We start from the raw sequence: 24904 nt of genomic DNA on the forward strand, positions 1-24904 counted from the left end.
AATATCATTTGTATCAGCAGCACGTATTCCTGAAGTACTTCGTTTTTTTTTAGCAACACTACTGTATAATATGTTCGTCGACATACGATACAAATGTTTTTCTTCGATAGTGATACTTAAAGAAGTTTCTCCTCTCGCTTTTAATGCTGATTTCACAATGCAAGCGGCATTAACAGAAACTGACGACAATTTGTTGCGTTTTTTTGTTTTCAAATCAGTTAAGAAGGAAAACATTCTCTCCGCGTCGGCATTTGAATTTGGAAGAGATCGTACAGCATTTAAAAGTTTTGTTAAGTTTGGATATTTATCGATGTTCTTTGGATGTTGAAATTGCAAAATTTGTTTCCACATCGAATCTTAATTTAGCGAGACTGATTTTCTTCTGCAATGCAAAATCTAATGGCAATGCAAACCATTGTTTCTTTAAAGCGTCTTCATCGAAACCACCGATAGTTTGAGCTACGAATAAAACATTGCTGAATGATGTTTCTCTATCAATATCTTGTGAAGATACTGTGTTGTGAAGATCCAAAAACATTTAATTTTGATTAAAAAATATCGTTTACATGCAATCTTTTACGAATTTGCTCAGCAGCAGTCACGTAAAACATCAAGCAGTTGCTTCGAATTATTGTAACTACGTTTTCGTGTCCTTGCATCATTAATTCGTTAAGATATTCCTGACATTCTGATCCTAAGTTAATTTCATTAAGATTTCTTTTCATTAAGATTTTCTTTTAAAGAAAACAGTATATGTACAGAAAAACATTGTGTTCATTCTTTAAAAAATTTTGGCAATTTTATAAAATAATGTTAAAGATTTTGATTGCAATTCATGAATTCCTGTTTCTAATGACTGAAAATGTGCATTAAATTTGTTAAACAAATATAAAATATACTGTAAGAAAAGAAAATAAGCTTTTGTCTCTATATTATCCATTATAGACAATAAATCTTTGGCAGGACCTGCTTTTTCGCTTACAACTATTTCACAAAGGAAGTATCTTATTGTATCCCAATATTCTAGAAGTCTTTCAACACAAAAATAGCGAGAAAACCAGCGCGTATCACATAATTTTTATATTTTAAGCCTTTTTTCTTGAAAACATTCACAAAATTTAATGAATACAGCTGATCGTTTTGGACTGCTGTTAATATATCTAGCAATCTTTTTAATAAATTCCTCGCAAAAATCGGGTATTTTATTGCACGCAGCATTCGCTACTAACGCGGAGGAATGGCAAAGGCACGATAATGTTAGTAAACGTGGACATACTTGTTCCAATTTTTTTTTAAACGATAAATGTTTCCCTGTCATGACAGACGCATTATCGCATGACAAGGCAACAATATTTGTAAATGGTATCTGTAATGTCCACATTTCATTTCTAAATGCTTCATACAACTTTTCTGCACTGCAATCTCTAGCATCAATATCAATTAATTTGACTTCAATTATCTAATATTTTTGGCTCAATGTATGTCAAACAAGAAAAGTCATCCATTTGTCATTACAAATATCAGATGTTTCATCGATAAATATTGTAAATTTTGTGTTCTGAATGTTGTTCACAACACGTTCCGTTTCAACTGGACTCAAAACGTTTGTAATATTAGGTGTTGGAATTAATTCGTAGCGTTTTACAAGTGATGGGAAGTACTTTCATTAATGTATTTTTTAATGCTCATGTGAAATAAATAACATTCTTTCATTAAAAAACGCTACGAATTAATTCCAACACCTAATAATATTTGTACATTTTTTACGATTCATTTTCATGCTTTGTAATACATTAGGATCTTTTTCAATATATTGGAACAAATTAAGAATCTTATTTGCAGTTGTATGAGCAATATTTTTTTCCGTAATTAATGTGGCAAATCGTATTTCTGCTTCTTTTATACGTTCTTCAAACAAAAGCGATTTGTTTTGAATATTTAAATTTTCATTCGATTCACTTATTTCATTAAAAGAACTTTTACATTTGTTTACATGTGCTTCGGATTCTGCGTGATGATAGATGTGAGATAAATGAGCAGTAAGATACTTGTCACAGATTAAACAATAAAATAAGTTTTCATCATGTGGCGCTTCACGTAACCAACATTTGAATTGTTCAAAATATAACCATTTCTTTTTAAATGTTAATGTATTATTACATTTTTTAATTGAAGTATCGTTAATAGATGAATGAATTGAAGTATCGTCATTAATGGACAATGTATTCTTTTTCAAGATTATTTTTATGACACGCAGAATTCGCATGTCACGAAACATGTATTGAATCGCATGAATAATTTTTATTGCACACATTGCAATAATACATATTGCTATCAGATGATACTTCGCGTATCCAAAATTTGTATCTTTCGTCTGTAAGCCAAGCTTCTAAAAAACTTCGCTTACGTTTTTTAGTTAAATCGTCACACATATCTGTATATTGCTATGCTAACTAAATATATAAACTAAATATATAACTAAATATTTAAATATGCAATGTACATTTGTGTGTGTATATGTATATTGTGTGAAATTCCACTTTATCTTCAATATTATAGCTAACATTGAAAATGATGTGGCGATACTGCTTGCGACCATGCGAGCAAAAATCAACAATAATATATAGCGCATCGTTGCGACAAAATCTGGATGCTTATTTGTTAGTTCGCGAACGCGACTCACATATGCATGCTTACACTGTGTGGAGGAGCTGCACGGAGTAAACGAAAGAAGATGACGACGCGATGGAAGGTTAGTGCAAGCAATTTATTATTTTAACGTAAGCGAATATTGAATATCGAAATTACTTTGATAATAAGTAGAAAATATCCACTATCTGGTATTATCTGACACTATCTGACCGGATAATCGGATATCATCAGTATCCGAGAATGTATCCGGTTGAAATTAGATATCATTAAATTGTTGATTTTTTCTTATACAAATGTTGTAGAGACAAGTATGCATATTGCATATTCATGCTATAATATCTTATACATTGTTGTAAAATTACAATTTTTTTCTCTATAGCCTTTTTCTTAGAAAACACTTTCTCGGTATCCGGAAAATGTAGGATACACGACTCGAAGAAATTGCCTTCTCAGATATCCGATATCCAGTTTCCGATAATTTTAAGATGTCATGCATCTCTAATAATAAATCTGTACTGTTCATATTTATTATAAATATTAATATAAATGAAAATTGGTATACTATAATTAGGGTATCATATATTGTTAGATAGCTGAGATTTCCCGTAAATTACCAGAAATATATAATTTTAATGAAATATATATATATATATATATATGTCACACACACGCACACACGCACCACAAAAATATATATATATATATAATAATATATATAATATTATATTATATATACATTACATATATATATATATATATATATATATATATATTTTGTGCCGCAGAAGAGGCCGTGGAGCAGGCCGTGGAACAAGCAATATAATTCAAAACTTTTATTATAATAATTATTATTAAAAATAAAATTTGTTAAAATTAAAAAATTAAATTATTATTAAACATCAAGCGCGCGCCTGTGTGTGTGTGTGCGTGCGTGCGTGCGTGTCCGCACGCAACCGTCGCAGATCCTCAGTCGACTTCGTAACTTGAACTCTGACAAACGATTTGACGACGCCGTAATAAAAACTGTGTTCTTTGAACACTTATCAATCACTGCACATTAGAAGCATTCTTGCGACTACCGAAAGCACGAATCTGGACAAGTTAGCCAAAATGGCGGATAAAATAGTTGAGACCGTGGATGATTCTGCGCAGTGTGCCGCCGTATCATCGTCAGAGTCTAAGCCATCCGACTTAGAAACTAGGATCGACAGTCTGGCCGCTGATATTGTCACCCTCGCGGCTGAGGTCAAGCGATGCAGCAGATCTCAGTCGAGAGACAAGGCAAATAAAAATCGTAAGCGTTCCAAAAGCAGAAGTTCTGCTGGCCGCTGGTTCGTCATCATATCATTACTACGAGCCTTCCGGTAGTCGAGCGCCCCAGGCAGTTAAGTCCGGTAAAATTAAAAGCGGCAAAGGATGAATTTCAACGGCTAGTCAAAGCCGGCATTTGTCATCCGTCCAGTAGTCCATGGGCAAGTCCCATTCACATGGTACAAAAAAAAGGATCATGGAGGATCTGCGACGATTACCGTCGTCTTAACTCAATTACCATGCCGGATAAATTTCCCGTACCGCATTTGCACGATTGCTCCTCCAACCTGCGTGGGAAAGTCATTTTCTTTAAACTAGATCTGCATCAGGCATACAATCAAATTCCAGTGGCGTCGGAAGATATTCCGAAAACGGTTGTTGTTACGCCCTTCGGACTGTTCGAATATAAATTCATGACATATGGTCTTAGAAACGCGAGTCAAACATTTCAGCGTCAAATTTTCCGCGCTCTAGGCGACCTGGAATTTGTGTTTGCATTCATCGATGACATACTCATAGCGTCGATGTCTCTTGAAGAGCACGAAGCTCACTTACGCATAGTGTTACAGCGATTAGAAAAGTTTTATTTACGACTCAATGTATAATAGATAAACGAGTTCGACAAACAAGAATTAGAATTACTCGGCTTTACGATTAACAGCGAAGGGTGTAAACCAACACTCGATAAGATTCAGGCTATTCGCGAGTTTCCAAGGCCTAACACTATAGTCGAATTGCGTCGTTTTCTTGGACTTGTCAATTTTTATCGTAAATTACTGCATAATGAAGCTATCGTTCAGGCATCATTAAATGAGTACCTTCGCGATTCACGCAAAAACGACAAACGGCCAATCATATGGACGCCGGTGGCTGAAGAAGCGTTTAATGAGTGCAAGGAGAGTCTAGCCAACGCGACTATACTCTCTTACCCCTCCGACGCAGCCGAGACGCGCCTCGTTTGTGACGCGTCAGATTTCGCCATCGGGGCCGCCTCGAACAACGTTTAAACGACTCGTGGAAATCGCTCGCATTCTTTTCGCGCAAATTAAATTCGGCGCAACAGAACTACAGCGCGTACGATCGGGAACTTACGGAATATCTATTGAATACAAAGAATGGATAATTTTTCAACCTGATGACGATGATGCTCCGCAAGGCATGACAGAAATAAAAATTCAATTGAATGGCTGAAAAACTGTATCATTAAGCCCTATTCTACAGCTATGAATAAAACGTTTAAAAAACGGACTGGGAGACTGTAGCAGTTATTCTGGTAGCACATTGTAGTAAGTGAAAATATTTTCATTGTTATTATATAAATATTTTTATTCTGTTATTATATTTTTATTCGAATGTTTGAATGTAAGGACAGCCACAATCATTGTTGTACACTTTAAGATCCTATGTGACTAATAAATGTTATGTGTAGCTTGGACAGAAATGACAGATGTTGTCACGAACTTAGAAAAACACAGGGTCAAATGTATAACAAGAAGTGGACGAAAAAAGTTTACAAAGAAAGCATTCTTGAAAGATGGTAACAGTTCAATATCTGAGCAAAGAAAAGAACCTGAAAAGAATTGACGCTGCAGACATCAAAACAATCGAAGAACAGGAAAGAAAAGGTAAATAATATTGTATTCATAACTGAATGGAATTCTTTCGTAATGTTACAGGTTTTGCATTCCAAAATAATCCTTTTGCATATTCATCTTTTTGCAAATCAAATTCACCTTATTGCAAATCAAATTTATTCTTTCATAAATCAAATTCACCCGTTTGCAAATCGAGTTTTTCTATAATACAAATTTGTTTTCTTAAGTTATTACAATAAAAATTAAGTCCAATATGTAAAGTTATTATTCCAAAATAAAAATTTTATTGCGTGTGTGTAATGATGAACATAAAATACTTATTTAACATTAAAAATATCTTGTATGTACATATGTTCATTTTATGTAGATCCATCTCTAACGGTTCTCCTGCCGCTGCTCGTGATAATTTTAACATTATTATCTCTATTACCATATTCTGCAATGATGAACAAATAGAGAGGTAAGTGTTGTATTTTGACTGTATATAATTGCTTACTTAAATCATTTATCTTTTCAACTTTTTCATGTGTAACAACTAAAGTTGATTTTTAAAAACTTAAATTTTTTCTTCAGTCAAACATTTTTTGCCAAATCGGCAAAAAAAATTCGAACTGCCTACCACTAGAATCGATTATTCTAATATACAGCATGCCTTACGATCGACTTACTATCAGTGGTCTTTCCAAACATGAATTAACAATATCTTTTTTGTCCGGTAAAGTTAGCCACTTTCATATTAAACAAGATTTTGCAGCGAAAAAACAATTAGATCCGATAAAAATTAGTGCAATAAAAGATATGCTTATAATAATTATTAATATATACTCTTCAAAAATCTTTATTATGTCGAAATAAAAAAAATATTTTTTTTTCTAGAATATGTTTTCAATAAATTTCCACCTAATAATATAAACGAGGCCGTTTATATTTTTAAAAAATCAGTCTAGCAAAATGTAACAACGCTGTTCCACGGAAAATGCGAATAAAGTCAGTAAAAAATAAATAATATTTGCGTATTGAATAATATGAACGTTATATTTTTACATGGTTTGTACAAATATATGTATATGTACATATTTTTATAAACATGTTCCATAAAATTCTTAATTTATTTTTACTAAAATATAAATATCACTAATAATATCATTATTAGCACTAAAACCTATTTTTATCAAACTCTGGTTGACTAACGATTTAATAACTTCGCACGTACGCACGCATGCACGCACGCACCTTAACCAAGTAATCGGCCACCACGACCCATTTACCTCTCTGGAAAACACGCGTCTAACATTTCTCTTGTTTGATGGAAGAAATGTGCGGGAGCTCCATCATGCCGATAAATCAACGTTTAGCGAATATGGAAAGGAACGTCCTCGAGAAGTACCGAATAAATCGTTTTCTAAAAACTCTCTGTACGTCTCTACGCTGAGACGTGGCAGCAAAAAATGAGGACCGACCTAAAAATTGTCAATTGTAAATACATTCGAAAAAAATATGGAAGAAGATATTTTTTTTATAGTTATAAGAATATTTAGTGTGCGTCGCGCAGCTCGCGTACTCGGTTTACCGCGATGTGCGGTGCATCGCATTTTACGGCAGAATAATTTACGGCCGTTTCATTACCAACGCGTGCAGCAATTGTTGGAGCGAGATGAAGCACCGCGCGTTCATTTTTATGGAGGTATTTACTTATTCTTTTTACTCGACCACAACGCTTTTTTGCAGAGATTAAACATCAATAAAATATGCGCAGGGCTTCTTGCACAATGTCGGCGAAATGCCTCATTTCTCGATTATATCTTATGGACGGATGAGGCCTTTACACCAAATGGTGTGTTCAATTCAAGAAATTATTTGTTCTGATAATTCGAAAATCCACACGCCATTTACGAGGGCGCCTTTCAATATCGTTGGTCAATCGACGTATGGGCAGGAGTGTTAAAGGACCGACTGGTAAATATTCTTATAAACTATAAAGAAAATATCTTTTCTTCCATAGTTTTTTCGAATGTATTTACAATTGACAATTTTTAGATTGGTTTTCATTTTTTGCCGCCACGTCTCAGTGCACAAGCGTACAGAGAGTTTTTAGAAAATGATTTACTGGTGCTTCTCTGGGACGTTCCTCTCCATATTTGCCAAACGCTGATTTATCAGCATGATAGAGCTCCCGCACATTTCTCCAAACAAGAGAAATGTTAGACGCGCGTTTTCCGGAGAGGTGAATGGGTCATGGTAGTCCGATTACTTAGCTGGCAAGGTCGCCAGATTTAAATATGCTTGATTACTTTGTTTGGGGCCATATAAAAGACTTAATCGAGCATAAGCGTGATGGCCTTGAACATGAAGTACGCGATGAGATCATGGCGGCCTTTAATACCATTACGCCGGACATGGTGCACCGTGCAACGCGGCACACAGTTCGAAGAGCCGAACTCTGTTCACAAGGAAGACGAACAATTGTTGCATTAAACAATGAGAATGGATTAGATCTACTGGGAAAACCATTTAAAAAAAGATCTACCTCAAGGTGATGTGAAAACGATAGTGTTTCCTTAGTACTTAAAATGTTTATATTTTCAGAAGAATATGAGTAGCGTCTGCATTGCACATCTCATGGCATTCTGTAGTTTGATTTTTTTATTACATCCAGAGAAAAATTTCTTCAAAATGATTTTTTGCTATACGATTAAAGAAAACATTTCTTTGATTTGAACATCATTTCTTTGAACATAATTTTTTCACGCGCACGCGTGTGTATGTATTATTGTTCGTATATGTATGTATAAAATGTATTTGATTATTAAATCAGCCGTTCATTCGAAGAACGCGCGACCTAAATCGATTTAAGCTTTGGGCGACTAAAGATAAACGAATATTCATTTCCTGAATTATAATATGTAAAATATAATATATATAATATTATAATATTATTATTAAATTATATGTATATGATATGTATAAGACTTAAATCGACTTCTTCTAACGAGTTCTTCTAACGAACGGTTCAAATGCCATTTATGCATAGTATCATTATTTCTATAATATTTCCGTGATTTTTAACATTAATTTTGTAGGTTGACTTAGGTGAAGGTATAAAGATTAGGAAAGAAATTTGGGACGCGTTGCAAAACTGGAGCAATAGCAAGATCTTTTATAAGGATCTCGTCAAGCAATCTGGGAGGAGAGGACACTAAAAAACCGTTGCATTAACATCAGTACCGCAAGGCAGTTGCAAGATAGATCACCACGGAAACTTTCAACATCAAACAAAATGTAGATCTTGAGATGTGAGAAGATGTATAATGCATTTGTTTGTTCAAAATTATAACAATATTTCCTTGGCAATGTTGAGATTCTTATTATAAGCAATGACATTTCGAAGAATTGGATAGTTCATCTAATTGTACTTAATTAACTGTTTAATTAAGTACAATAGATAAATTAGATATTGTAATTCGAACCAAATATGATTTGGGGGTTTTTTATCGATTTAGAGGAATCAAAAATTACAGTCCGATTTATAATCGTACCATAATGCAATTGAAGTTAAAAAACAAAAAATGGACTTATTTTAAATTTAAAAAAGTACATATTATTATTCAGTTGCAATATATTTTGTAATCTAATTCTAATCTGAAAATAAATTAATAAATATATTAATAAATAATTAAATTAATAAATATATTAATTAATAATTAAATAAATATTAGTTCGAAAAAAATATTTTTATGGCAATGGAGAAAGAAGATAATTTATAAAACTGAATACCGATTCCAAAGTACCTATATCTTCAATTGAAAACGATTTATTCAATGAAAATTGTCCTTCTTTTTCGTAAAATATAAGGTTTCTATTTTAAAAATTTGTATTTCCAAGCCCATGTCTCAAAAATCACATCCAACTCCTATTCAAGCTGGATTTATATTGTACAATCAGTCAAATATGATATCAAATGTGTTCATATTATACAGGGTGGGCCATCTATTGGTACGTTTTTAAAAATGCGATCAAATGAGCATACATTGATATTTTTTATTAATTTTTTTTTTGTTGTGAAGCTAAAAGTATCCGCGTCAAGAATGAAAAACGATTTCGTTCATGTGGCTCCCTCTACTGGCCTTACAGTATGCCATTCGGTCACCCCAATTATTAATGACATTTTGGACTACCTCGGCGCCAATTTCACTCAAAACAGTCGTAATATAATGTCATCCACTAACATCCCTTTCTCACGAACTTTCCTCACCAATTTGCGTATAGCTCCTTCGGTGGGTGCTCTATCACGACCCATATTTCTTTTCAAAATTCGTACAGTTTCGGCGACACAGCACTGACTTTGAAAATAAGTTTTTAAAATTTCAAAACGCTCTTCAAGAGAAAACATGTTGTTTCGTGCCGCGGACGGTATGACTAATAAACTGTCAAAATTTCGGGTCTGTAGCTCGTTCGGTGTTGCCATACGACGAAATTCAAAAACGTACCAATAGATGGCCCACCCTGTATATTGATATCTACGACATGCGATTATTGATCTGTACAGAGAGATCGCCATGTGTAAACAGCTCCAAAGTGAGAGCATTGACAAAAAGGGCATTCATCAATTTTTTTTCTATTTGTTTTTAATGAATTAATGGTTTTCTTCTGAAATTTATGTTATGTTAATCGCCTGGGGCGCTCGGCTACCAGCGAGCCCGTGATAATGATATGACGAACATCGCTACTGCAATTCGGAGTTGCTTGTTCTAAACCGGACCTCCGGAAATTCAGATAAGATGCTCGCGAATCGTACTGGGATTGACCGTGCTGATGGCAAGCTGTGGTACCGATTTGACAATGCCTGACACGTACACATTGTTTTGTGAATCGATGAGTCTGTGACCCTTAAGGTCCGGAAGGAGACCGTAATGTGCAATCAGATCGGCCCCAATAATCGGGTACGGAACTGATGCTACGCAGAAATTCTATGTGAGCGGGCGTACCCTAAATGCGTTCGGAACGACTCCCCATATGTGTCTATACGCGTATTGTTTGCCGCGTAAAGCTTGAAATTGGTCGGAGTTTTGTTCTTCGCGTATCTGCTGGGAAGCAGCGAATTTCCGTCCCGTATCCACAAGGAATAGCTTTCCGGTGACTCGATCGCGGATGTGGAGACGGACAGAAGAATCAACGCCTGCCATATCTGTCTCCTCGGTGGCAGACTCTATTCCGCCTTCCCGTCCGTTAAAGCCTTGACCAATCAACATGGGGATTTGTCGATTCCTTTGCAAACTCGCGCCTGGGTCCCGAAAGTGCGATGCGGCCAGAAGACACGAGAGCTTCTGCTTTTGGAACGCTTACGATTTTTGTTTGCCCCGTCTTTTGCCGGAGATCTGCTAAATCGCTTGACCTTAACCGCGAGAGTGGCCATATCGGCGGCCAGACGGTCGATCTTAGCTTCTAAGTCGAACGGCTTAGACTCTGAGAACGATGCGGCGGCACACTGCGCAGACCCACGGTCTCAACTATTTTATCCGCCATTTTGGCTAGCTTGTCCAGATCCGTGCTTTCGGAAATCGCAAGAATGCTTCTAATGTGCGGTGATAAGTGTTCAAAAAACAGTTTTTATTATGGCGTCGTCACATCGCTTGTCAGAGTTCAAGTTACGAAGTCAACTGAGTGATCTGCAACGGTTTCCCTGACGTCAGCACTTGGTCTTTTATTAGTTGTCGCAGTTGACTCTCGGCTGACGCTGAAAAATTTTCAATAATACGCTGTTTTAATTTGGTGTATGGTTCGTTCTCATCAGGCTCCGCGATAAGATCTCTGCAGCACGTGATGGCTTCGGCGTCCAAAGACATAATCATATGATGCGCCTTAGTTTTTTGCTCTGTGATTCGTGCGGCCTCGAATGTGGTCTCGATTTGAACCATATCAATCTTTGATTAAACCGGATCTTTCGCTACGAGCGGTGACTATAGTCACCCAACGATTGACGCTCGCTACGTACGATCGGTGACTATAGTCACCCAACAATTGATACTCCCTATGTACGAACGGTGACTGTTGTCACCTTGCGCCTGACGCTCGCTATTTTTATTTTTCGCATACCAATGGTGACTTTAATCGTGTGTTATCGTCATGGTTACCCATCGCAAGTGTTTTGCATTTGTTTTACGTTCAGGCTGCAATATGATCAACAGTAAAAGTAACATTTCGACAGCACATTTGTTTGGGCTCGCGCACACGATACATTTGCATGGTATGTGCTTTTATTTTCTTTATTTTTCGCATCATTGCATTTTATTATATTTTTCATTTATTTTTCACACCTCAAAGATAATGAATACAAATTACAAAACAAGGAGAGAAAACGAGAGCAACGAAATATATGATAAGTCATCGGACTCCGATAGCGATATTGCAATAAACATTTGTGCTAGAAAGAAGACAATCAGCATTCGAAGGAAAAATGTACTTAGTACGTCAGAATCAGAATCAGAAGATGATTATGTCGAAGATGCTTTGTCATCAACTAGTTCTAATAATATTCAATGGGCTATGGAGAATATTCAATTAAGATTTCACAATTTTAATACTTCCATTCTGGACTTCAGAGAGACGACATAAATTTCTCCTCTGCAATATTAGATTATTTTCAATTATTTTTTTCACCTGATCTTGTGGACTTTATTGTAGATGAAATAAATAATATTGGGCACATACAGTAAGTGATGACGTGCCTAACATCAAAATTGGAACAACTGTCGACGAACTATACTGTTTTCTCGCATGTACGCTACTAATGTCGAGAAACAAAAAATTACATCTTAGCGAGTATTGGTCTAGAGATAAGCTTTTAAAAACAGATATTTTCAGCGAAATTATGCGCAGAGACAGATATTTAATTCTATTAAAAATGTTGCATTTTGTTGATAATGCTCAGCAATCTTCTAATCGTTCGGAAAAAATTAGCAGTATTTCCAGTAGACTTCAAAAATCTTTTGAAAACTCATTTTATCCTTTTCAAAATTTGTGCATAGATGAAAGTCTTTTATTATTCAAGGATACTATCTTTTAAACAGTATATACCGGCCAAAAGAAGCCATTTGGCATTAAAACGTATGTATTATGCGACTGTAAAACAGGCTACTAGATTCAATCATATATAGGTAGTGAATCACACGTAACAGAAAACGTAGAAGAAATTGGCAAAACAGGAAACATCGTTTTGACGCTTTTGAAACCTTACTTGGGAAAAGGACATACATTGTATGTAGATAATTATTATAGCAGTCCTGCTCTTTTTAATTTTTTACATGCAAATATAACAAATGCTTGTGGGACTGTAAAGCAAAGGCGAAAAGGAATGCCTATAATGGACAAAAAATTAAAAAAAGGCGAGATTGATTTTCGGACAACGAGTAATTTGCTGGCCCTTAAATGGCGTGATAAAAGGGACGTTTTCATGTTATCCACTTTCCATAATAGCGAATTTATATGTACAGGAAAGAAAAATTATAAAACTCAAAAATTTATACGCAAACCCAAATGTATAGTAGACTATAATTTGTCAATGGGCGCTGTCGACAAATGTGATATGGTTGTTAATTCCATTAAATCCATCAGAAAATCGTTAAAATGGTATAAAAAGTACTTTTTTCATTTGTTAGATATTGCAGTTTGGAATTCATATTGCTTATATAAATACAAAACACGCAAAGATATTTCTGTAGCTGCTTATCATTTTCAATTAATCCGACAAATTCTACAGAAATACCACAAAGACGATTTTAGACAAAGCGCTCCTAGATCTGCGGATAAATATCCTCTTAGACTTACTGGTAGACATTTCCCGGCGGATTAAGAAAGTATATTGTTTGTACTCAAAATGGTATGCAACAACAAACGCATTACCAATAGTAAGACATGTGACGTAGGACTTTGTGTATACCCGTGTTTTGAAACTTCCCATACGAAATTACATTATTAAATTATATTTTCTAATTGTATTATGTGATAATTTTTTCACCTTTTCTTTTCTACGGGCGATTGCAGATCTTCCGCAAGTGCACACTTTCGGCACAGCGGCTCGTTCAGCGGGAGTAGCGCGCCGAAAAATCGGCCCGTAGCGAAAGGGTTAAGAACGGCGGAATTTTCGGAATCCTATATGAATCCACGCACACGACAATGCTCTGCTGAAATGCCGCTTGCAGCTGCATCAGTTGCTCCTGCATTTCCTCAAAGGTGGGAGGAGTCATGACTACGCGTCTACCGTCGAAGCTCACGAACAACCGGTATTCTCTAACAGCCTTAAGTATAAACTGCTGACGCGCACGCTATATAGAACGTCGATCGCTTAATATTAATTTGTCAAAATCGAGACATCGTTAATTAATGTTCATGCGTTAACCTTACGGAGAAAACGCGGAGGGTCTACTTTCCTGTTTTGCCGGATTACGCGCGCTAAAAACTGACGCACTGCGCACGCAACTTGCCCGACTACAATGGCGGCTACGACGCGCTTTGCTGGACACAATAGCGGCGATATCGTCCTTCACAGGTCACAATGACGGCGATGTCGTCCTTCACAGATCACAATGGCGGTGACAGCGATGGCATCCTGAACGCCGGCTCCTGGGCTGGCCCGTCCGGTTCCCACGCTGCGCACCTATTGGATATGTCCCTGCGGTGCTTCCGACGGCAAGACTTTTCTGTCGGCTCCGGCCTCAGCGATGGGGCCTTGCGACCGGTCATGGCGATGGGCCTCCTGCCGATAACAACGTCGGCGATGGATCTCCTTGTCGGCCACGACGTCGGCGATGAGCCTCCCTGCTGGTCAAGACTTCGACGACGTGCAGCACTGCTGCTTGGTTCGAAACCAAGTTCGTTTCGAAATTATTCGAACGACGGTTGTCGGTCAATCACTTCTTCCTCTTGATCACGTCGGGATCACCAATGTGGAAATAAGTGACTCAATTGACGAATCAAATTCTCAAGACAAACCCACGCTTGTCGTGTGATGTGGTATGAGATGTAATGATCGACACTTTTCTTGTAACTAATAGTGATGAATTTTATTATTCGAACTCGAATGAATATGACCGTACAGGATGAGCGCCATAATCTATCTTTTCTCTTATTTATCTCTGACGTTGCTTGTAGGCAACTCGCAACTTACAAAATCCCTAGGCTTTCTACACTCGCTGCGCTAGTGAGGTATTGAGAACGTAGTTCCCTACATTGTTCGGTTTAACAATACATACAAAAACCCTTCTTATTTCCAGATTCCACAGTTTTCACAATCATGTTTGTGTCATCTGGTGCGCTATACTTAAACGTCAATGAAGTTGTATTATATGTTTTAGATAAATTCTGATCTTTATTTTTTAAAGAAATGTTAGAATTTTGCTTGTTTTCATTATTTATAGAAGTATCTGAATCTGGTATATAAAAAGAATCACTTTCTTTATTGATTGAACTAGTATGACTTGCTTCATCTTCATGATCTAAAGTAAAAAGTAATATACTATCACTTTCTTTCTTATATAATACGATAAATTAATAGTTCGTAATGCAATAGCTAGTATCTAGACGCATAAAAAAAATGTATTTATTCTTAATAAACAATTGTTTGAACAATATTAAGGCTTCTGAGTAGTCACCTCAATTATATTGAATCTTGACATTATAAGCGATCAAAAAATGACACAATAAACATTTCTTGCATGTCAATTTTAATTAAAGTGGGAGAGAGAGAATTTAGGTAAAACAAAATGATAAGATCACTTTACAACACTTGTAAAAATGAGTCGAAACTATCCTTAATTCTCTGAAAATCAGTAAATATAAAAAAAAAACACGTAATTAATTTGTGAAGTGAAATAGGCTACGCATTTACATTGAGTAAAAACTAGTAAAATTACTTGATGTATCTTTACTATTTACTAGGATTTGTAAACGTTATTTTCCTTTATTTTGTCTTTATTTTTTATAATAAACAATTTGATAATAACGCTTGCAATGTTTATAACCATCAATAACGGTAATTAACAAAATACTATAAGGCCATGCTAAGATTAGAAAAGTCAGTTTGAAAAGTAATCTTTACCATTATGCGTTACTATAAAAAAGTAACAAGCAACATCGTGACATACAAGTAATGAGTAAAAAGTAACGCGTTACAAATTAGAAGTTATTTTTTTCAGTAACAAACAACTTTTTCAACCTGTACAAATAACCATAACACATTGACTTTTCCAATTCTGATGTTATCATTATCGTCATAAAAAGTTAACACTATCATTACCAAATCGTTATTATAGCAAGGTAACGATCAACAAAGTAACGGCGTTACAAATAATTTCCCAATCCTTCTCCTCTCTGAGTGGATAAAGATAGTTTCGGTCAATTTTTTGCAAATGATTTAAATCAAATCTATTATTTTATTTAATTTCTCTTTATTTACAAATGATACACAAGAAACTTAATGTATAATTTCTTGCTTATGACGTCATGATTCGATATTGCTATGATGATTGTTCAAGAGACTCAAGAGACTTAAAATATTTATTAAATGTGAACATATATTCATTTGATACAAGAAACATTATTAGATTAAGAAATTGTATTATCCTTTGTTTGAATATATTGATGTACCGTTAAGTAAATATTAAATTAGTACTATTGAAACAAATATGTATTGACAATTAATTTTTGTTCAGTCTACATTTATGTAAAGATATAAAAATTACTACTATAAATACAAGTTTTATTCAGTGGTTGTAAAGAAAAATTTCCATTAAAATAAAATTTTAATATAAAGTTACCTTCTTATACATTCCTTAAATTAAATTGGATTGAAAGTAATTCTTCAAGACCATTATCATGATATTTATCATTAAACTGAACTAAGTTAGATGCATTCGATTTCTTTCCACTTCTGTTTGTAAATCAAACGGTAGTACAAAAATATCCCTATATCACATTATCAACTTTAGTAAAGATATTTATATTATTAGTTGTACAACTTTGCTTCCGCCGTTTTTTTCCGAAATTCGAAGATTTATTGTAAAAAACTGGTTATACATTTATGATTCGAAGTATTGTCCATCGCTGTCCACTACTTTCTCCCATCTTTCGGGCAGCGTATGAATCCCGCGTCGAAAAAACTGGTCATCTTTTGAGGCGATTTCCACGAATCGATCAAATTTTTTACTTCTTCGTAAGACCGGAAGTGCTGGTCAGCCAGGCCGTGTGCCATTGATCGAAACAAGTGATAGTCAGAGGGAGCAACGTCTGAAGAATACGACAGGTAGGGTAGGACTTCCCATTTCAATGTTTCCAAGTTTGTCTTGACCACTTTCGCAACATGGGGTCGAGCATTGTCATGCTGCAAAATCACTTTATCGTGTCTCTCGTTGTATTGCGGCCGTTTGTCTTTCAATACTCGGCTCAAACGCATCAATTGCGTTCGATATTGATCGCCTGTGATTGTTTCAGTCGGTTTTAACAGCTCATAATACACTACGCCGAGCTGGTCCCACCAAATACAGAGCATGACCTTGGAGCCGTGAATATTCGGTTTGGCCGTTGACGTGGAAGCACGGCCGGAAACTCCCTATGATTTTCTGCGCTTGGGGTTATCATAATGAATCCATTTTTCGTCCCCAGTCACAATGCGATGCAGAAATCCCTTCCGTCTTTGCCTTTCAAGCAGCTATTCACAAGTAAACACGTCGTTCAACATTTCTCGGCTTCAACTTGTACGGCACCCAATTTCCTTGCTTCTGAATTATTCCCATGACTTTGAGGCGTTTTGAAATGGCTTGTTGAGTCACTCCAATGATCGTGCCAATTCTTCTTGATTTTGACACGAAGTGTCTTGATGTCTTGATCAAGTAATGCCTCCAATTCTGCATCTTCGAAAACCTTCTTTCTTCCACCGCTATGCCAGTCTTCGACGTCAAAATCATCGTCTTGAAGCGTTGAAACCACTCACGACACGTTCTTTCACTAATAGCGGCCTCATTATGAGTATTTGAGAGCAATCGATGAGCCTCAGCCGCAGATTTCTTCATATTGAAGCAGAAAATTAAAAATCCCGCAAATGACGAGAATTTGGCTCGTAAACTGACATTTTCAATCGAGAATAATTTTATGATGCAGATACAAATCAACTAATGTTTCTATGAGGTTGTTGACAGATGCCCAAGTTTATTGTATGACGTCTATGATCTATTTATTTTACTTAGCGCTAAAGCCATGTATAGGAAAACAGCGGAAGCAAAGTTGTACACCTAATATTTTCAGGTCTCCAGTTCATACTAATTTAAAAATGTTTGTATTGATTTTATTTTCCGATAACATTTATTATATCTGCAAAGAATCAGATGTAATAAAAGAAAAGAAAGGTTGCAGTATAAAATATAAAGATGGTAAATGATATACCGGCAATGTTATTGTCTGCAATATGTAAAAATTATAATATATTTTATACTTGTTTAAAATAAAGAGTTACAAATTTTTATCGCAAAAACGCGATATTATTGAAAAAAATTGTTCAGACAAAAATTATATATTTTGACGGACGCAAATGTTGATGAAATTTGCTTTAATATTAAAGCAGTATTATTTATAATTTGATAAACAGTTTGTTTTAAAAGAAATATATACGCAAAATGTATATAATATTTTTAACAAGCAATTACGTGTTTATTTTTTTATACATCAATTGATTCGTCTTATTACTTTGTGCATAAAGATATTAAGGTACCATTATAAAAAAATGGGTAATTTACGAAATATTTAATATTTCTGTCAATATGCATGCTAGAAAAGGTACAAAATAATTCGAGAAGTATTGATTTTTAGATATCTCTGTCTTAATACTTTTGTATGCAGAATAACTACAGAAATCAGATTATGAAAAAAAATCATATAATTCCATTTCAGAAAAGATAGTAACCTCTACTTTGAATTGATTTTTGCCGAAAATTAATTATTCCAATATTCGCGTCCTTTGAAATCAGGTAACATTTATCTGAACAATTTTTCTCAATAATGCGGTATTGCCAAGATAATAATTTGTAATGTTTTATTTTGAACACTCCGTATAATATTCATTAATAGAATTTGTTTAACTCTACTTTTATAACATATATAAATGTATTGATATAATTTCATATTTTGCTTCATATTTTGACTATCCTTATAATATATCACTTTATTGGTCACATAGCACATAAATTAATTAATTTTTATGAACTTAAGTTTTTGTTTACCGTAAAGATTATATATACTCACAGTGCTAATTATAAATTTTGAAATGAATATTAATTGAATTATTTAGAAATAATTTAAAATGTGTTCTTATGATGAAAATTTGATATTGTATTCTGTGGCACTGTTATTTTATTAAAATTTTTTGTCATTTGTATTTTTGAAAAAGTATTCCTTTTTTGCTTTTACTATATTAAAAATATTAGGTGTTGGAATTAATTCGTAGCGTTTTACAAGTGATGGGAAGTACTTTCATTAATGTATTTTTTAATGCTCATATGAAATAAATAACATTCTTTCATTAAAAAACGCTACGAATTAATTCCAACACCTAATACATTACGATTGGTTTACATTGATGTTAAATGCCTCCTCTTTAATTATAGAAAATTATGATAAATTGATGAGTATGAAAACCAAATTTGAATATAAAAATGATATGGCAAATGGAAAACGAACTAGTAAGTAAATTGTATTGTATTATTATAAATTCGACAGTATATGCATAAGAGTTAAAACTTATTATTACTATTTATATTTTTAGCTAACAGCACTGTTGATGAAAGAAAATTTAAAAAAAATTTATTATTAGGAAATAAGAAAAATTTACACAGTGAAATTGTAAGTCGGAAGACCATTAAGAAAAAAGTAAAGAAACCGCACATTACCACAAAAAATACTGGTATATAAAATGACTTAATTATATAACATGTTATTATCGTTTCTTCTATTTACAATGAAATTAATCAATTGTATATTTTCTACTATCTACAGATAATGTGAAAATAGTACAAAACGTTACGGATAATAAAAGTAATGTATGTAGTAATATGATTGATAATGAATTAGTGGAAAAAGGTATGTTTCAAATATTTTATATTGTTGGTAGAATTATTTTTCTCATTGAATGTTTCGTTATGAGAAATGTCGACTTTATTAGACATTTTTTATTATTTTTACGCTTTAATGTTATTTAGTTCAATTATATTTGGTTTATACTGTGTTTACACTGTGTTTATACTATGTTTATACTGAAATGTTTCATTATAAAATTTCCTATTCTTTTAATTTTAAATAATACGTATATTTTTCAGTATCTATTGATAAATATAATATGCAAGTATTGAAAAAAATTAAAGAGATACAGAACATTAGGGAAAACAATAAGATAACAGACAATGGTATTAAGGGTTTCTATAGGTTTAAGGAGTTAAATATTACTGCTAATATCTTATTAAATTAGTTGTTCGATTGTTCGTTGTCATTAAAAGATACTATTACGTGAACTATTAATTTATAGTGTATAGTTGAGTAAAAATTATAATCTTCACTGATATCGTTACTGACATCAGTCACGAGTATTAAAACTCCTGGGTTGTCATTACAGCCATATTGAATTGTGACCTCAGAAGCAAGAAATGACACGTTAACGTTTCTTGCATTTGTTAATATATAAAGAGAATTGGATAAAACGGAGTTAAAAGAGGTCGCTTTATAGCACTTGTAAAAATATCCGAAACTATCCCTATCTCCCTGACAGTAAATGGATGAAAATGATTTTCATCAAGGGAAAATGTGCTATGCGTGTGCATTTAAATAAAAACTGGCAAATTTATTTTGTGATTTTCACTGATTATTTACTAATTGTCGATGAAGTAAGGATAATTTCGGCCCATTTTTACAATCTATTTTAACATGATGTATTTATTTTCATTTATTCACATTCTCTTTGTCATTTTCTTTGTTTTTATAAATAGCAATCAATAATTAACATATCATTTCTCACTCACGATTCAATATGGCTGCAGCAATTGCTCAGAAGTCTTAAAGATAATTACCGTAGTTTACAAGATAAAAATATAATAGGCATTAAAAATTATGTGCATCAAAAAATTTAATATAAAAATTGACTTGTATGTGTATGCACGCGTGTGTGGTTGTGTTTGTGTGTATATGTGTATGTGCGTGCGTGCGTGCGTGCGTGCGTGCGTGCGTGCGTGCGTGCGTGCGTGCGTGCGTGCGTGCGTGCGTGCGTGCGTGCGTGCGTGCGTGCGTGCGTGCGTGCGTGCGTGCGTGCGTGCGTGCGTGCGTGCGTGCGTGCGTGCGTGCGTGCGTGCGTGCGTGCGTGCGTGCGTGCGTGCGTGCGTGCGTGCGTGCGTGCGTGCGTGCGTGCGTGCGTGCGTGCGTGCGTGCGTGCGTGCGTGCGTGCGTGCGTGCGTGCGTGCGTGCGTGCGTGCGTGCGTGCGTGCGTGCGTGCGTGCGTGCGTGCGTGCGTGCGTGCGTGCGTGCGTGCGTGCGTGCGTGCGTGCGTGCGTGCGTGCGTGCGTGCGTGCGTGCGTGTTGTGTTTTCGTACATTTTCATACGAATTGAAGTGTTGTTCAGCAAGAGCATGTCCCAGTGATGCGAATAGATGATAATCGGACAGAGCCAAGTCTAGAGAATAAGCCGCATGCGCTAATATCTCCCAACTGAACGCCTCGATCGTTTCCCTGACCTGTTTTGCTGTGTGTGATGGAGCATTATCATCTGCAGCGCCTCATCTGCATAAGTGTTAATGTCTGAGAGAATCTCCTCCATTTTTGATACGTAGGCGTCCTTGACCAGAGCAACAGTAACATTACTCTTATCGGCGTTGATTTGTGATAAGTATATTGAGATGGTTATCAATAAATCTTTTTGTTGTACGTAATCATTCAAAAATCAGTCAGTAAATGTAGGAGAAGGAAAATTGTTGTAGAATCTATTGAGTACTGGAAAGGAATTATTCCTAACAAAGTTAATGATATTGTTAGGACGACCAATTATATTGTTTCCAATATGTTTAATAAATTCAATCAAGGTACTGTCTTTAATATATTTATTGATAGGAAGCCCAAATTTTTCACCGAGTTGTAACAAGTACCGAACCTCTAAGGGAATGTCAATGCCACTCAAGTTGATAAACCATTTATCATGTAAAATATCCAAAGGAGGCGCCTCATTAAAATTATCGGGATTAATATCAATTCTTTCAAACTGAGATTGGATATTGTGCGAGAACTTATCGACAACAAGTTGAATATTAGAAGGGTAATCATTCGTGTCGTTAGAAATTACATAAGAAATCGGTCTAATTTTAGATTTCGATAATTTTAAATTTTTTGTCGCAACCAATCTATTATTTTGTACTATTGCAATATTGTACATTTTGTAATATTGCACATTACTTTATACAAAACATTATTTATTGCACATTATTTGCGCTATTAAATGCGCTAGTTTATTATCCATTCTCTGTTCCCACATTTTAGGAGCAAAATGCATCTATAATAATATAAAAGAAATCAAAAATTCAGTAAAATATTATATATTGGGTCATCTAAAAAGTATCCGCGGTTTTTTGTCACTAGATATGTGTTGATGGTCATATATCTAGTGACAAAGTACCGCGAATACTTTTTAGATGACCCAATATGTATATACCATTTCATAAAATATTATATATTAAATATCATATTATTTGATCGTAATTATCATATTATTTGATTTAGACTCACAATGCAATGATATATAATTGAAAGATTATGACAAAAAGAGAAAGAATTAAATTCGTAATCAATGTGACTATACATATACTTAGTGCCAAGACACTACCGTGTCTTCAGATATTATAATTAATCTGTGTATATTTTATGTTACATTTTTATTTTAATATTTTAAATACATTATTTATAAAGAATAAATTACTTTACCTCACATACAGATGAATTTTTTGACGATATCCAATTTTTATATTTGCTATTTATACTCTTTAACCAATTCATTCGGCGTTCTATGTCTTTCGGAATTATTTTCATAATATATCCTTTTTTTAATGAATTGTTACAAAATGATAGTACATCCAACCATATTTCTAAAATAATTTCGATAACTTTATTTTTATCAATGTATCTTTACGTATCTATGTCGTTCAATGCTATTGCATTGAACCCTAAAACTGACAGTCTGTTGGATAGACTGAGACCGTATATCTCTTTCTCTCTCGCAGAATTTCGCTAAAACATGGCATCATCTCTCGTATGGCGCCATTCTGATTATAGGCTCTCTAGTTGCGTTCAGTCTAAACTAGACATATAGGCTACATTCCACATTGTTTTCATGGAAAATTGACTAAAAAGCTGTAATTTACGTATGCTATAGATTTTTAGTAAAATTTCGTGGAAAGCAACATTTTGAAATGTAGCCCTAGAAAATAAGATAATATGGCCGATAATTCGTAAAAAGTGATTATAATCTGTTACTTGTGCCGTAATCTGTAAGAATTGACCAATCACAATCGAATGAGAGGGGAATAATTGGCCGGTCATAGAGCGGTATTCATAGTCGGAAAGTCCATTCTTTCAAGACTGTCTTAAGACACTATGTGGCAGTCTGATTGATTTGACATTTTGAGACGATTTTAAATATTGGGTCATCTAAAAAGTATCCGCGGTTTTTTGTCACTAGATGTGTGTTGATGGCCATATATCTAGTGACAAAGTACCGCGGATACTTTTTAGATGACCCAATATAAAAATCGACTATGAATACCAGTTTATGATTGATCGATTCTTATCCCACAAACACAATAGAGTAGTTTAATCTTTAAGCCTTAAGGAATTGATTAATCATAGTCGATTGTTCTTCTCACATTCGACTGTGATTGGTCAATTCTTACAAATTACGGCGTAATTTGGAAGATTAGGCTAGAGTCTTAAATAACAGAGATGCGCCACAGTTTAACCATATATAGTTACAAAAATGTCAACAAACGAAGGGTTCGGTTTTGTTCTGCGTATATGTTGACTGTTCAATCAAAAATATGGCGAAGCCAATAGGAGCTCAAATTTAAGAGACTGAGTATTACACAAATAGAACCTGCCTTATCACAGACTCTACTTATGTAATATCCACAACATGGCGAGAGTCATGTGACCTAGAACACCCTACTATCAAAAATGCCGATGCTCAGTTTCGTTACTGTAGGCTAGAGTCAGATATCAACTGTACTGTAGGCGTGTTCCAATATACACTGCCAGTACTGAAAATCTACAGTATATGTGACATGAACTATACATTTTCAGTACTGGTAGTGTATTTCGGAACACGGCTCGTATATAATTATACTGTAGATACGCTATTGAGAGCATAGGTAAAATTGACCGTCTAAAACACGTAATTTAGGCAGCCAATACGTAATCACGACGCCATTTTTTTTCGTATTGTGTTCACACGCATAGACTAGCATTGTAGCATGAACAGATTCTATCCCAGTAATAGTACTCTTCGAAAAAAAATGGCGACGTAATCCAGCCTAACCTGTTCAAAGTCGCATCTCTATTACCTAGAGTTTTAGGTTAGGCCTGTAAAGCTCAATGTCCACGATGCTAGAACTCGATTCAAGGTCTAGCATTGTGGACATTGGGCTTAAGACCCTCTGCAGACAAAATTCCGTAACCCTGAATCTACATACATTCTACAATAGAGTTTTAAACCATAAGAAATGGGCAAATCACAGTCGATTATTCCCCTCGAATTCGATTGTAATTGATCAATTTCTTATGGCTGAAGTCTTACAACACCTATTGTAGGTCCGGACTTAAAAATTTGATCAAAACCTAATTCTTACGGCCTAAAAACATAAGTTCTGCCAATATATCATTACTTACAACTTATAACTTATGGCTTACGGCCTCTTAAAGATTGTAGACATAGCTTTATGCATGGTCTACAATGGGCAGTAGCAGTAGTGGATTAAGGAGTGGGCGTAGAAATCGACCAATTATAATTGAATGTGAGAAAAATAATCAACTATGATTGATCGATTTCTACGCTTATTCCTTAATCCATTACTTCTACTGCTCATTGTAGAGCATTATGTATGGTCTACAATGAGCAGTAGCAATAGTGGATTATGAAATAAGTGTAGAAATCGACCAATCATTGATTGTCTTCCTCACATTCGACTATGATTGGTTGATTTCTACGCCTATTCTTTAATCCACCACTGCTACTGCCTATTGTAGACCATACATTACAGGCCTTACGGCCAGTACAAATGATT

General features: G+C 34.7%; 1 protein-coding gene and 1 long non-coding RNA gene across 4 annotated transcripts in view; one reads left to right on the forward strand and one right to left on the reverse strand.

Moving 5' to 3' along the window:
* The window catches only part of LOC147909635 (uncharacterized), a 59817-nt gene that overhangs the window by 4479 nt on the left and 30434 nt on the right, over positions 1-24904 (reverse strand). The window lies entirely within an intron of this gene.
* On the forward strand, positions 3949-10083 carry LOC147909636 (uncharacterized). Of its 3 annotated transcripts, XR_015545154.1 has the most exons (4): positions 3951-5249; positions 5393-5588; positions 5926-6018; positions 6435-10083. It is a non-coding gene; the product is annotated as an uncharacterized LOC147909636 (long non-coding RNA). The 3 variants fall into 3 exon arrangements; XR_015545153.1 differs by having other exon boundaries at positions 3949-5249; positions 5926-10083; XR_015545152.1 differs by having other exon boundaries at positions 3955-5249; positions 5393-8091; positions 8639-10083.

The sequence above is a fragment of the Acromyrmex echinatior genome, chromosome 5 (assembly GCF_024713525.1).
Source record: "Acromyrmex echinatior isolate Ae372 chromosome 5, ASM2471352v2, whole genome shotgun sequence".
In the NCBI taxonomy this organism is placed as follows: domain Eukaryota; kingdom Metazoa; phylum Arthropoda; class Insecta; order Hymenoptera; family Formicidae; genus Acromyrmex; species Acromyrmex echinatior.